At 36.7% G+C, this 16805-nt stretch overlaps 2 long non-coding RNA genes across 2 annotated transcripts; both read left to right on the forward strand.

The window, feature by feature from the left end:
- Window positions 1-7273: 7273 nt before the first annotated feature.
- On the forward strand, window positions 7274-9911 carry LOC145034163 (uncharacterized). The gene is made up of 3 exons (XR_013677925.1): window positions 7274-7932; window positions 8023-8107; window positions 9776-9911. It is a non-coding gene; the product is annotated as an uncharacterized LOC145034163 (long non-coding RNA).
- A 3795-nt stretch (window positions 9912-13706) lies between these two features.
- Window positions 13707-16343, forward strand: LOC145034164 (uncharacterized). Its single transcript, XR_013677926.1, has 3 exons — window positions 13707-14365; window positions 14456-14540; window positions 16209-16343. It is a non-coding gene; the product is annotated as an uncharacterized LOC145034164 (long non-coding RNA).
- Window positions 16344-16805: the final 462 nt, after the last annotated feature.

Raw genomic sequence — 16805 nt, forward strand, 5'->3', positions numbered from 1 at the left:
TGTAGTGGGCAAGGCCCTAGTCAGTGCCGAACTTCGGTCCAATGCAGTGGGCAAGGCCCTAGTTAGTTCCGGACTTCGGTCCGATGCAGTGGGCAAGGCCCTAATTAGTTCCGAACTTCGGTCTGATGCAGTGGGTAAGGCACTAGTTAGTTCCGGACTCCGGTCCGATGCAGAGGCGAGGCCCTAGTGAGTTCTGGACTTTGGTCCGATGCAGTTGGCAAGGCCCGATATGTGCTTTATATGTTATTGCATGGTATGTGGTAGTTTGGGGGAGCTCACTAAGCTTTGTGTTTTTAGTTTCAGTTTTAGTTTCAGGTACTTCAGCTAGCAAAGGGAAGGGCTCGGGTTGATGGCATGACACACACCACAAATTTAGCCTGGGAGTTAGATTATGATATTTTTGACATGATCTTGACATCAATTTTGATTTGAGACATATATTATGACATTTTGTGAAACACGAGTTATGGCTTTCTTATATGATACTTGGATATTATGGTTTTAGTAATGTTTTCAAACAAAATTTTTGGCTTGTATTTTATATGGATGTTCAAGTTGGTATCAGAACCTTGGTTTGAGTGATTCGGACACACTTTTGGGTGTGTCTGAACTCAAATGAAGGAAATGGTATAAGGTTTTCAAAAGAAAAACATTTTCGAAAGAAATTTTTGAAAAAAAAAGAAGGAACTTAAAAAGAAAAGAGTTTTTGAAAAAGAGAAAAGGGTGTGGTGCATGCGACCAGCCGAGCTCAAGTAAGTACTCCCAAATTACCAATACAAGTTTATGTTATGATTATCAGTTTCAGTAGAACAATATGCTAGAATAGGACTAAGGATCTAGGAAGGATGCCTTATGTGCCTGCTATATGTGTTTCATCTTTATGATAATTGCATGCTAGTATCAAGTTGACAGTAGTAGGATAGCATGTTTAGGTTATGCCTGATAGTATGAGCTTAGAATCGTATGGTAGTACAGATTCTTGTTTGAATAGAATTGCTTGGGTTAGATTTCCCTTTTGTCTGAATGCTACTTGCTTTGTGCTTTGTGGGACTCTGAGTGATGGGAGTTAGCCATTAGGTGAATACGTCACATCACATGCGATCAGGGTTGAATAATCTCAGAGTGCTGGATTTGTTGGATAAGGTGTCTAAGTCCATAACTATTTCTGGTATGTACTTGACCCGACTCGGCAAGGTCCATTTGGGTTGCATGGCACCAAGCAATTGGATAGACTAAATGAGAGAAATAACATTTGTGGTTTATTAATATATTATAAGTTCTAATATATTAATAATATTATTTAATTAGTTTGATCAAGAATTAATTTAGAATTAATTAAGTGATCAAAAGATAACTAATTAAATATATGTGTTGATTATGTAAATTATCCATAACTTGTATAGTGGGCTAAGAGGCTCCATGGATTATCAAGTTGGGTTCCACCCATAGGATGCTCCATTGATGCTCCATGGGAGTTACAAACCCATGGGTCATGGAAATGAAAAACCATGACACATTATGGTTTACATGGTGTAACCCTAGATGTGTCAACACTATATAAAGAACATATTCTCCACCAAAAGCAGCTACACATAAGAAAAAGGAGGGCTAGGCCGATTTTAGAAGTGTGTATTCTCTCTAAAGTCATTCCAAAAGCATTTGGTGTTGTGTGAAGCATTTGAGGCATCATACTTGGGGTGCTAGGCTCACAAGGTTTCAAGGATCATAAGCAACAACAAGGTATGTTATTCTATCTTTCATTCAAGTTAAAAATTGTTCCCCATGTATGCTAGATAGGAATATAACCTTGGAATTCAACTTTGCATGATTATTAGACAAACATATATCTAAGGTTATTAGGGTTGCATGTAGACTTAGGAAGTGTTAGAATGCTCAAAAACCCATCAGTGGTATCAGAGCTAGGTTTGCTTGTTGATTTTTTGTGCAAACTGTTGAAAAAAAATCGTTTTTCTGTTTTCTACTTGTATGAACTCGCCTAGTCCATAGGGGGACTCGACGAGTCCATGAACAAATGCAAGCTACTCGTCGAGTCTATTCTTGCACTCGACGAGTAGAGGCTGTAGTTTTCAGAAATTCGACTTTTGTTGTTGGAAATGGACTAGAAACATTACCCTAAACTGTTTTGGTACTTGAAAACTTGTTTTCGATGGTGTAATGTTTATGCTAATCCATTTGCAATGGAAATTATCAAAATTACAAGTTTTTAAGTGTAATTTTTGATTCTTGAAATGTTCATATTCATGTTCTTGAACTTATGAAGATTAGATGATCATAGGAATTGCTTGTAACCTTCATGGTAGTTTAATTCATGATCATAAAGTGTTTTAATGGAGTCCATAACTTGTCATCAAGTTATGGAAAACCAAAAGTCACACTTTTATTAAAACCATTAAAAGAACACTAGAGTTATAAAAATGAAGAGTCTTATTTTTATTACTCAATTAAATTCATAAGTTATAAGAAATGAAAAGTTTGGAAAGTTTACAAAACTTGGCCTCAAGTTTTGGAACAAGTAAAGTCTTGATTAAAACTTTAGTTCCAACCCTTAGAATTTTAAAAAAGTTAAAATTCAACCCTTATACTTTATAATATTATAAGTTAATATATATATATATATATATATATATATATATATGTATGTATGTATGTATGTATGTATGTATGTATAAGATCAATTCGTCTTATATATATGTATAAGATCAAGTCGTCTTACCGCTAGTACACCTCATTCACAAAGCCAGTCTATAAGGGGGGGGGGGGTATAAGGTTGTTGCCTATAAAATGACAACTTAATGGGTGTCCACTCTCACCCACCGCTTTCTTGATCTGTGGAGGGTCGTTAGCCAAACGGGTAGGACAAGGACTTACAAATTCTCATTAAAGGTATGATGAATATTATAAAGTAACTAAATGTTTTATTAAATTCCTAATCTTAGTTACTTTAGGAAAAATGTGAATAAGGTGCTAATCCATGAAATTACACTATACACTTTGTTTAATTCGTTTGTGGAGCGTGTTTGGTTAACCGGCACACTAACTTGGACTTAACAAGGTAGGTAAAGGGTGACTTAAGGTTTATCATAGTATCGGTGGAGTGTATGTGGTTTACCGGCACATCGATTGAGTTATAAACTTTAAGGGTACCAAGTGATTTTCATGGTTACTTCACACCTCGTTTTGTGATCCTCGGTATTCCAGTCATAAAACTTGGAGGGCAACTCGAGATTGAAACATGCCTTTGAAAAGTTCATTGAATCTTAAAAGAATCCAGGAATTTCTAAGAACCAATCAAAAACCTAATGATGTGTGTGAAACGAACTAGTTTTAATCCTACTAACTTAGACACAAAATAAACACACGAAAGGCAGTGTACCTATCGATTAGTAATATAGTTCAAGCAAGTAGGGTATCGAACACAGGGAACTGTAAACAATTAAAATAAATGCTAATATTATCTAAATAAAACAAGTAATAAAAAGGAGTTTCTCTAGTTTTGCAAGACTAGAAACTTACCAACTAATACTTAGACTACTTAACTAAAAACTAGATAAGCAAAGATCCAACTAGATTCAATAACGAAGGGAATTTCTATTTAGTTTAACTCAATTGATCCTATGGTTGATATTATGGTAATAGTGCAATGGATTAATTCTTCTATTGGCTACCGATTCAAGTGATTAGATTCACGTTCGCTGCACTAATCCTTAGAGAACAAACTAACTCAAACAGTGGCTAGTTGTCTAATTTAATTCAATTCACTAGGTTATTTATTCGGGTTAATTTAGACTTGTAATGGTTAACTAATTTGGTCCTTTAGTTAACCTCTTGTTGATGGTCATCAAACAAGCTCACACATGAATTTACTTAATTGTCCATTAATTCTAGTTTCACGTTCGTTATTCCTAGACATATGATAAAGTGGTCACATAAACATATGAGGTTGACAATTAAAAGATGTTCATGCAGCTTAATTATCTTCATATTAACAGAAAAATAGTTATCATTCACACATAAGGTTCTTTAACAAGCTAAAATCAACAAATCACCAATATCAAATCAATCCTACCATAAAATCAAACCATAATCACAAAATCATCTATCCTAAACAGAAGTTATGAGTTTTTAGCTCATATCTATAGCAAATAACAAACTAAAAACATAATCTAATGATTGAAACATGGTTTATGCAAAAGATTAAGATAAAAGTAGTGTGTTATTGCCTTTGATCTTCTTCCAAGTTGATATCTAGGTTGAAATATCGAAAACCACAGCTTCTACGAACCCTTCTGGCCTCCAAAAATCTTCCTAAACTTCCCCCATTCGTTAGGGTTCGAATGAGAAGAGTTTCTATATATATTTTATGAAAACAGGTGCTACTCGGCAAGTATAGTGACCTACACGGCGAGTCCATCACTTAAAATCCCGTGTACGGAAAGGCAAAGTCAAGAATCGCGAAACTTCTGACCAACTCGGAGAGTTGATGGCCTACTCGCCTAGTACATTTGGAATCATCATTTTCTCAAAACATGAAAGTCGTCCAAAATTGTATCTAGTTTTCAGAACATTTTGAATCTCGTCGATCGGAGTTACGGTTCATGAGATATGTCCAAAACACTGACGATGGGTCAAGCTGTCCAGTTACACCCTTCTTTCTTCAAAATCCAAGATCCAAGCTTTCAATCGCTGGTTCCGCTTCCTTTTCCATCCGAACATGTAATTGTTGCTAAAAAAATGAAATTATAAACTAATTAAGCACCTTTTGTTGATTAAATGAGATAAAATCAACATAAAGTATTAAAATAATGCATGAATTTTATAACTAAATATGCCCATATCAAAATACCCCACACTTGACTTTTGTTTGCCCCTAATCAAAACTGAATTTTAACCCATTAAAATCACATAAGACAACTCCAATCGAACCCAGCCATTATGCCAAGACCGCAACGCATGCATTTGTGTCTAAAATTTTCCCAATAACCCCCCATATTCCAAATACTCACAATCCTCATAAATATTCGCCCACTTTTTCCGAACAATGCTCATTTTGTGCATCCCTCCGAATCCATCCTCAGAAAACCTCTTAACCTCAAGGTATTTTTGGTTGAGCAACCCAAGCATACATAATCTAGACAATTACAATTTATGATACCACATTGGAGCTCTTTGGAATTCTTCACTTCTTTGACATTTGATCTTTAATTTCTTTGAATTCACCACCTTGTTGTTTGATTTTTGGTATCTTCAACTTTTTTTTTCAGAACTTTGATCTTTTGATCTTCTAATTTCATACTTAACTTTGATGCTCCAAAAATTCTTCAAACTTTTCTTGTAATTCTCTCTCTTTTTTTTTAACATGTAACTCACTTTTTTTTTTTTCACTCAAATCCTACATGTTTAAGCAGGGGCGCTCAACTTCAACCTTTATTGGCTAAAGATAATAATTTTCCTGGATACATTTATAGTACACGATGATCAACATATTGCATCCTTCAAACTAAGTGAGGTCGTGTTTTTGTCCCACGATTTCACTAGAATAAGGAAGCCACAAATGCACTAGAATGTATATAGTCTCAACTAAACATTTGGGTTTTCATAGAATCATCAAATGTAATACTAGCATGATCCCTAATTGCTTTTACCAAAACTTTCTAAATTAGCCGTAGCAATTTTAATGCAAAAATTTCAAAATTTATCATAAATTAACTAAAATTTTAACTAATATAACCAACCCCCTAAATACCCCACACTTAATTTATGCAATGTCCCCATTGCATATTATGCATGATAAAGAACAATAAAATAAAGAGGGAATTGGAACAAACTCCCCTGGGATAGTAGTTGCAAGGTTGAACTTCTTCATTTAAAGCTCCATCTTGAGCTGACTTTAGACATAGGAACAACTCATCCATGCCTTGGGTGTCATTCGTCTCGTGTGACTGACAGCTCCAAAATATCAAGGAAAAAGCTTCTTGGAAATGCTCGAAAATGATCTTCAAAAATATAGAATTTGCCGCCTTGAATTGAATCAAACCGTCGACTCAAAGATAAAAGAATGAGCAACTCGTCGAGTTTTATGTAGAGACTCGCTGAGTTGAATTGTCATATGGGTAGAAATCGTGAATTTCCGCTGGAACTCGTCGAGTTATAAGGGTGCACTCGACGAGTTTTCGGCTCTGATCGTGCAAATTCTTCTTTCTGCTTCAGGTCTGTTTTTGAGGTCAAAGAGGGTATTAGGGTAATACATCTCCTTATATTCTTCAATGAAGAAACTCCTTTTTAACCGTTAAAACCATCAGACTTATAAAATCACTCAAATCTTCTAATTTTCTTGTCTACGACTCAACCCCTGTGACAACCGTCAAATTCTGGTCAATTCAAAGTCAAATAAAGTCAACAAGTCAAACCTCTCAGCTCAACTAACCCTTGTGTACTTGGACTTACGTTCAGTATTTACTAAACAACCCACTACTCTAATAAGAAAACATGAATCGAAAAGTACGTACAACTAGATCTCTTTAACCTAAAAACTGTAGTACGTGGCGAGCCAAACTGATAAATCAATGATGCATACTCATCGGGAATGTATGATATGCGTTTTTTCTGGTGAGTATTCATATAAAATATTTATTTCCTTAATTAAAACAACAAAAGATATATTCTCATTTATATTTCCAAAAATGCGAAACTCTTCTGCAATTTCATCATTTTATGACCCCATTTGCGAAGTTGAGTATTTATTTCCAAAAAATGCGAAACTCTTCTGCAATTTCATCATTTTATGACCCCATTTGCGAAGTTGAGTATTTATTTCCAAAAAAAATGCGAAACTCTTCTGCAATTTCATCATTTTATGACCCCAATTGCGAAGTTGAGTATTTATTTCCAAAAATGCGAAACTCTTCTGCAATTTCATCATTTTATGACCCCAATTGCGAAGTTGAGTATTTATTTCCAAAAATGCGAAACTCTTCTGCAATTTCATCATTTTATGACCCCATTTGCGAAGTTGAGTATTTATTTCAAAAAAAAAAAAAATGCGAAACTCCAGGGACAATATTTGAAATCTTCTGTTTTCTTCCCCAATTCGCATTCTACTGTGAAATACTTCGCATCCCTTCGCATTAATCACTTTCGCATCTTCATTCTTACACCCTTCGCATCCCTTCGCATTAATCACTTTCGCATCTTCATTCTTACACCCTTCGCATCCCTTCGCATTTTAACCTAATCAATCAAATGCGATTCACAAAATTTTCATTCCAGATGCGAATACAGTTTAGTTCTTGAACTCTAAACTTGCGAAATCAAAAATTCATATGCTGAACCCATATGCGAATATTAACCCAATTGACTTCAAGTTGATTCATAGATGCGAACACTCGATTGTTTTACTTTCGCAAAATGAGCATCAACAACTCCACAATCGAGTTTTTTTAAATTCTTGCAAAACAACAATTTCATAGTCCTTGACTTCGCGTTTTTCTTCACGAATCATCCCTCAATCATCAATCCAATTGCGAATCAAAACTCATATGTTCTAGCTTTATCAATTCATCGACTACACTCATACAAATGCGAACAATACTCTCAAAATCGATTGAAACTTATAGCAAAGCTAAATCCAACTTCGCATTCAAAGTAGTGTTATTGATCCGCAGTCACAAGCAACCGCCCCACACCCACTCTCTGACCAACCATGCCTCCCCACCTTACCTAGGTCACATCAACGTCTTTTCCCACTCAATTAACCCTCTTCCCGAGTTTTTGAGGACTGATTATTCATCCTCTCTCCTCATTTCCCTCATTTTGCTCTCATTTCACAAGAAGATCAAACTCTTTCCTCTCTCACTTTCTCTCTCTAGAAATTCGAGATTCAAGGGCTGATCTTGAGTTTTTCCTCCACATTTGGTAAGCATAATCCATTCTCTTTATGATTATCTCATTTATTTCCACTCAAATCATGGATATCTTAGACAAACTCTCTCATAATTGTGTTAGAGCTTCGAATCTTCAAGTGATTCTTCAAGTGTTCTTGGGTTGAACACTTTCCATCTTCAACACGTATCTACTGAAATCACTCAAGGTGAGTTCATACCCCTACATTTTCATGTTTTCTCAAGTTTTCAGGGGGGAATACAAGTTAAGACACTAAGAACATAACTAGATTTTTCTAACAGCCTTCATCAGAAAAGTTCAACTCCATTCACGGACTGTTTTGGGCATCTTAACTATTTTTGTTTTCAAAACTGTACAAGGTGCAAATAGATCAAGTTTTTAGCTTTAAAATGGCTACTTGCACATCTCCATACGATTTTTCTACAATTTATGGTGATTTTTACAAAACTGCCTATCATTTCAAACAACAATCCGGACCAGTCTGTGATTATGGACTTTTTCACCCAAGTTAGAGGTCATTATAAATTGTGATAAAAATTATGAGCAAACTAGACACATTTTGTGAACTCTCAGAATTTACGGATCTAGTTTTCGACTTCGTATGATTTTTCTATGATTTTTCCAAAACAGGGCAGAATTGCTAAATTTTGCCAACAGCATGTAAATATCATAACACTTTGTATTATGTTGAGCAAAGTGTATAATCATAAATTCTAATATTTGAATGAGTTTTCTTGCTAGTTTATCATTATAGACTGAAACTAAAACATTCATATTAAATATTATTCATTCATTTTGGAACACGCACTATTAAACTATGAAAAGAGTTCGATAAATTCACTACACTAATACTTTTCCATAAAAGAGTTCATACATAGTACATACATTTTAGATAAACTATAATAGGTATAGTTTATGATACATCACTCTACGCACTCGTACAAGAAGGGTACATTCATACAAGAAATATTTATTTTCACACACATTTCACGTAAACTTGTTATCCTATATTGTGAGTTTCTCTATCTCTCTCCCCGTACGTCCGAGTGCGGGATATAATTCCTGGTAGTTATAATCAGAATCTCCTGGAGGGAGAACGTGATACTTGTATATAGATCTATATTGGGATTGACACCCCACACCTCGCTGCTAGCTACAGTGGGATCTGCAGGTCTACGGGTGACAAATGTCATTTCATTTTTCGCGACACTGAGAACGTCGTGGCAGGTTCACATAGTCATAGTATGATTATAACGGCTCACATAGGGAACAATCCATAAGTTTACGGGATTTGATTTTTAAAAACCTAAATGAGTTTTATGTTGATTTAAAATCACCTTTTATCTCTATGGGTACAAATACAAAGTACCGGGTCTCTATACAAAAAGGAGTACAGATACAAAGTACCGGGTCTCTATACAAAGTTATTATGATATTAAACTATATTTCCTCTAGAATTGTTAGACTTCAACTATGGTCGCTGAGCGTATATGTTTGAGTCATATAAGAGTTTAGTCTTGATTGGCCTAGAATTGGTGGTGCCCGCCTCATCTCCTGTTCCTCGTTGGGTTGTGGACCTGGGGCAGACCCACTATATTCAACGTTTTATCTAAGTTAAACCTTATATAACTTATATATGTTGGACGATTATAGAGGAACTCTACGGATTACTCTAGGGTTCATTAATGCATCATGCAGGATTATTTCTATTCATACTTAACTAAGAAAATATTGGATTTTCTGGAAATCAAACTAAATCGATTTTACAAGGAAAAACGGTTTCTACTTCAAACAAAACTCTTATGAACTCACCAACCTTTGTGTTGACACTCTTTAAAACTACTTGTATTCTCAGGAAGTCAGTGAAACAGGCAAACTTCATCGCTTTGAGGATGGGACGCTAAACCGTCAACAAATTTATTTTGTCATCATAATGTAATTGCTTTTGAAACATGTAAACATATACTTTGGTGTAACTTTTGCAATTATATTTATGGTGGTTGTTTTTACTTTGAGCACTATTATACACGTTGTTGTGATACTGTACATGAAGTCCTCCACCCCCAGACGTTTCCGCCATCCTTGGTTTGGGGGTGTGACAGATTGGTATCAGAGCATTGTTTATAGTGAACTAAGTATATCGAACCACATAAGATATACAAACTATGAATGCATTGGGACTAAGGTCTCTGATTTTAAGATTTCAAAACCACTATACCTTTAAGAATAAATAACTTTTGTTAAAAGTATACATGCATGCATACATACTAAGGTCAGCATCATTTTAGGACAAAACAAAAGTAAAGATTGTTGGACATCACAGGTAAGCCTGGGGATGTATGATCAGTCTTGGGAATAGCATAGCCTGATCAACTATGCTGGTCCGAGGAGTGATTAGCATATGCCCAAGAATGGTTGTGATGTGGCAACAAGTCTAAAAATTTACCAACACTACCACAATGAAATACCATAGGGGTATTTTGGCATTATTAAAATTACATATGTGAGAACTAAATAGATCTTTATCAATAGGTCAATAGTTGCTTAGTGGATACATTAAAATTTTATGTATCCAGGACGTCATAGACTTAGAATCTGTGGATCTTTGCTCTACTTCCTGTTCTCGTTGGATTGGGGATTTAGAGTTAGGGTCGCTTATTCGAAGGTCTATCCTGTCCCGAATACATATAATTAGTATGCACTAAACAATTTGTTGAAGTACCTGATAAAGATCATCGTATAATTAACTAATTAGTACGTTTGCTTAATTGTTTCTTATATCCCCATTTCTCGCGAAGATATCATGGCTGGATTTCCATCCACACGACGACCCGTACTACCCTAACCACGACAATACCAAATGGCTCGGAGAGGAGCCAGAGAATGATTACCCAACCCCTGTAGATGGCCACCAAGCTGAAGGCTATGCTGATGGTTCTGATTCCGACCCTGAAGTGGAGAACTTAACCCCGATGACTCTTGTTCCGAATCCTAACCCTTGTCCAACTTTTCAAGGCCCGACGCCTCCTTGGGTAGAGTGCTTGGAAACCTGGAGCAAAGAACAAGACCAACATATGTCGTTTAGTAGAGAACGAAGCTTCTACAACATAAACGAAGGAAGCTCAAACAGATACAATTTTTCCAATCCTGGTCCATAGAGTTGCCCGAAACGAGATTCTGGGTAGAACGACTCTCCATAGTATCGCAAAGGTTGATGCAAATGCAAGAATACATACGATCCGCACCAAGCGCCTTGAACACACTCGTGAAAAATCTAAGAGAAACCACAAAACCCACTAACTCGTGAAGTTCATTCATATGGACTTCCTTTATGAACTACATATAAGGAATTCTTAAATCGAAGAAAAATGCAGGAAAAATCAAATTCTATAACAACTGACTTGTCTTTACTAGTAGAAACTTATCATCTGATCATTTTTCCTTTTTGCAAACTCATGACAGAACAATGCCACCAAGGAAAAGACCCAGACCTTCGGGCAGCACAGCGCCACCACCTCCGACGCCACCTCCCCAGTTTGATCCTGAAATGTTCCAAGCTGCAGTGACAGCAGCCGTGGTAGCTGCAATGTCACAAATTGGCACAAATAGCAATGGTGGTGCTGGATCTGGAGCCACAAACCCTAACCACGGGGATAGTGCAGGACGCACAAGGGAATGCACTTACAAGGACTTCACAAATGGCAAACCCGATTCCTTTGATGGAAGTGGGGGTGTCCTCGCACTAATTCAATGGTTCGAGAGGACCGAAGCGATCTTTGAGATTTGCGCTTGCCCCGAAGCGAGCAAAGTCAAGTACGCGACATTCACCTTCATCGGAAGAGCTCTCACTTGGTGGAACGGCAAAGTTAAGTCGCTTACGCTTGCAGTGGCTAACTCGTTAAGTTGGGAGGACTTAAAGAAGATGATGTTGAAGGAATATTGCCCAAGAGGTGAAGTGCAAAAGCTGGAGCAAGAACTATGGAATCTCAGAATGGCAGGCTCCGACCTTACAACTTACACCAACCGATTTTGTGATCTAGCACTCCTTTGTCCCGCTATGGTCACCCCGGAAGACAAAAAGTTGGAGCGTTACCTCTGGGGATTGTCCCCCGAAATTCAAGATAGCGTGCTCGCCTCAAGACCAACTACCTTCGACAGCGCCAAGGAGTTAGCACAACAACTCATTGACCACCATGCCCGCCATGACACTATGGCAACCACCCATACCCAAGCAAGAGGAGGGAACAACGAAAGAAAGTTTTGGGACAACAAGAAAGACCAATCAACCCAAGGCCTCGCTAAGAAGCAACAGATCCTTGCTGTTCATGCTGCCACAACCCTCACCACACCAACTCCCATGAAACCATACGCAGGAACACTTCCAAAATGCAACAAGTGTAACTTCCATCACACTGGGGCTTGTCGAAAGTTGCATTGCAAAAACTGCGACAGAGAGGGGCACACTGCTCGTTTCTGTAAGGCACCAGCACGACCCATCAACCAGGTACCCGGCTCTGGAGCAAGCCCAACCTGTTACGAGTGTGGAGAAACGGGACACTTTATAAGGGAATGCCCAAGGACAAGAGATGCTGGTGGTGGCGGGAGGGTGTTTGCAATCACCGAAGGAGAAACCACTCCGGAACTGCCCGCAAATATCAGTACGTGTTCCTAACATCGACATTTAGATCCCGAATTTCTCTATATGCTAAATCTAGCATCGATTAAAGCATGCATAGTAGTAATCATGTGACATCGGGCGAGTTATTCCTTACCATAATCAAATTCTCGTACTACGAAAAGTCATCCCCATCTTTCCTCTAAATTCCTGGATCCCCATTCGAAGTGCAAATTTCGGGACGAAATTCCCTTTAACGGGGGGATGATGTGACAACCGTCAAATTCTGGTCAATTCAAAGTCAAATAAAGTCAACAAGTCAAACCTCTCAGCTCAACTAACCCTTGTGTACTTGGACTTACGTTCAGTATTTACTAAACAACCCACTACTCTAATAAGAAAACATGAATCGAAAAGTACGTACAACTAGATCTCTTTAACCTAAAAACTGTAGTACGTGGCGAGCCAAACTGATAAATCAATGATGCATACTCATCGGGAATGTATGATATGCGTTTTTTCTGGTGAGTATTCATATAAAATATTTATTTCCTTAATTAAAACAACAAAAGATATATTCTCATTTATATTTCCAAAAATGCGAAACTCTTCTGCAATTTCATCATTTTATGACCCCATTTGCGAAGTTGAGTATTTATTTCCAAAAAATGCGAAACTCTTCTGCAATTTCATCATTTTATGACCCCATTTGCGAAGTTGAGTATTTATTTCCAAAAAAAATGCGAAACTCTTCTGCAATTTCATCATTTTATGACCCCAATTGCGAAGTTGAGTATTTATTTCCAAAAATGCGAAACTCTTCTGCAATTTCATCATTTTATGACCCCAATTGCGAAGTTGAGTATTTATTTCCAAAAATGCGAAACTCTTCTGCAATTTCATCATTTTATGACCCCATTTGCGAAGTTGAGTATTTATTTCAAAAAAAAAAAAAAATGCGAAACTCCAGGGACAATATTTGAAATCTTCTGTTTTCTTCCCCAATTCGCATTCTACTGTGAAATACTTCGCATCCCTTCGCATTAATCACTTTCGCATCTTCATTCTTACACCCTTCGCATCCCTTCGCATTAATCACTTTCGCATCTTCATTCTTACACCCTTCGCATCCCTTCGCATTTTAACCTAATCAATCAAATGCGATTCACAAAATTTTCATTCCAGATGCGAATACAGTTTAGTTCTTGAACTCTAAACTTGCGAAATCAAAAATTCATATGCTGAACCCATATGCGAATATTAACCCAATTGACTTCAAGTTGATTCATAGATGCGAACACTCGATTGTTTTACTTTCGCAAAATGAGCATCAACAACTCCACAATCGAGTTTTTTTAAATTCTTGCAAAACAACAATTTCATAGTCCTTGACTTCGCGTTTTTCTTCACGAATCATCCCTCAATCATCAATCCAATTGCGAATCAAAACTCATATGTTCTAGCTTTATCAATTCATCGACTACACTCATACAAATGCGAACAATACTCTCAAAATCGATTGAAACTTATAGCAAAGCTAAATCCAACTTCGCATTCAAAGTAGTGTTATTGATCCGCAGTCACAAGCAACCGCCCCACACCCACTCTCTGACCAACCATGCCTCCCCACCTTACCTAGGTCACATCAACGTCTTTTCCCACTCAATTAACCCTCTTCCCGAGTTTTTGAGGACTGATTATTCATCCTCTCTCCTCATTTCCCTCATTTTGCTCTCATTTCACAAGAAGATCAAACTCTTTCCTCTCTCACTTTCTCTCTCTAGAAATTCGAGATTCAAGGGCTGATCTTGAGTTTTTCCTCCACATTTGGTAAGCATAATCCATTCTCTTTATGATTATCTCATTTATTTCCACTCAAATCATGGATATCTTAGACAAACTCTCTCATAATTGTGTTAGAGCTTCGAATCTTCAAGTGATTCTTCAAGTGTTCTTGGGTTGAACACTTTCCATCTTCAACACGTATCTACTGAAATCACTCAAGGTGAGTTCATACCCCTACATTTTCATGTTTTCTCAAGTTTTCAGGGGGGAATACAAGTTAAGACACTAAGAACATAACTAGATTTTTCTAACAGCCTTCATCAGAAAAGTTCAACTCCATTCACGGACTGTTTTGGGCATCTTAACTATTTTTGTTTTCAAAACTGTACAAGGTGCAAATAGATCAAGTTTTTAGCTTTAAAATGGCTACTTGCACATCTCCATACGATTTTTCTACAATTTATGGTGATTTTTACAAAACTGCCTATCATTTCAAACAACAATCCGGACCAGTCTGTGATTATGGACTTTTTCACCCAAGTTAGAGGTCATTATAAATTGTGATAAAAATTATGAGCAAACTAGACACATTTTGTGAACTCTCAGAATTTACGGATCTAGTTTTCGACTTCGTATGATTTTTCTATGATTTTTCCAAAACAGGGCAGAATTGCTAAATTTTGCCAACAGCATGTAAATATCATAACACTTTGTATTATGTTGAGCAAAGTGTATAATCATAAATTCTAATATTTGAATGAGTTTTCTTGCTAGTTTATCATTATAGACTGAAACTAAAACATTCATATTAAATATTATTCATTCATTTTGGAACACGCACTATTAAACTATGAAAAGAGTTCGATAAATTCACTACACTAATACTTTTCCATAAAAGAGTTCATACATAGTACATACATTTTAGATAAACTATAATAGGTATAGTTTATGATACATCACTCTACGCACTCGTACAAGAAGGGTACATTCATACAAGAAATATTTATTTTCACACACATTTCACGTAAACTTGTTATCCTATATTGTGAGTTTCTCTATCTCTCTCCCCGTACGTCCGAGTGCGGGATATAATTCCTGGTAGTTATAATCAGAATCTCCTGGAGGGAGAACGTGATACTTGTATATAGATCTATATTGGGATTGACACCCCACACCTCGCTGCTAGCTACAGTGGGATCTGCAGGTCTACGGGTGACAAATGTCATTTCATTTTTCGCGACACTGAGAACGTCGTGGCAGGTTCACATAGTCATAGTATGATTATAACGGCTCACATAGGGAACAATCCATAAGTTTACGGGATTTGATTTTTAAAAACCTAAATGAGTTTTATGTTGATTTAAAATCACCTTTTATCTCTATGGGTACAAATACAAAGTACCGGGTCTCTATACAAAAAGGAGTACAGATACAAAGTACCGGGTCTCTATACAAAGTTATTATGATATTAAACTATATTTCCTCTAGAATTGTTAGACTTCAACTATGGTCGCTGAGCGTATATGTTTGAGTCATATAAGAGTTTAGTCTTGATTGGCCTAGAATTGGTGGTGCCCGCCTCATCTCCTGTTCCTCGTTGGGTTGTGGACCTGGGGCAGACCCACTATATTCAACGTTTTATCTAAGTTAAACCTTATATAACTTATATATGTTGGACGATTATAGAGGAACTCTACGGATTACTCTAGGGTTCATTAATGCATCATGCAGGATTATTTCTATTCATACTTAACTAAGAAAATATTGGATTTTCTGGAAATCAAACTAAATCGATTTTACAAGGAAAAACGGTTTCTACTTCAAACAAAACTCTTATGAACTCACCAACCTTTGTGTTGACACTCTTTAAAACTACTTGTATTCTCAGGAAGTCAGTGAAACAGGCAAACTTCATCGCTTTGAGGATGGGACGCTAAACCGTCAACAAATTTATTTTGTCATCATAATGTAATTGCTTTTGAAACATGTAAACATATACTTTGGTGTAACTTTTGCAATTATATTTATGGTGGTTGTTTTTACTTTGAGCACTATTATACACGTTGTTGTGATACTGTACATGAAGTCCTCCACCCCCAGACGTTTCCGCCATCCTTGGTTTGGGGGTGTGACAACCCCTCACTTTATTTCCTCACGCTTTATTCGTTCATTCTATCCCTCACCCTATATTCTGAAAAGATCAAAAACAAATACCAAGTAATAAAAAAAACATCAAAATAAAAATCCTAAATTATGCCTAAATACTAGAAGTTTAAAAGAAAAATAAAAGCAAACTCTAATGACGGGTTGCCTCCCGCAAGCGCTCCTTTTTGTGTGAGTCTTTAGCTGGACTCCCAACTTAATAAACTTCCAATAAACTCAATGCCAATCCATCCGTTGTATGAAATATTTTCTTTGGACCAATTTGTAAAATTTGGCTCTTTACTGCTAAAATTTGCCAAACGAGCTTGAATACATAAAACCC

The sequence above is a fragment of the Lactuca saligna genome, chromosome 3 (genome assembly GCF_052625555.1).
Source record: "Lactuca saligna cultivar CGN05327 chromosome 3, ASM5262555v1, whole genome shotgun sequence".
In the NCBI taxonomy this organism is placed as follows: Eukaryota; Viridiplantae; Streptophyta; class Magnoliopsida; order Asterales; family Asteraceae; genus Lactuca; species Lactuca saligna.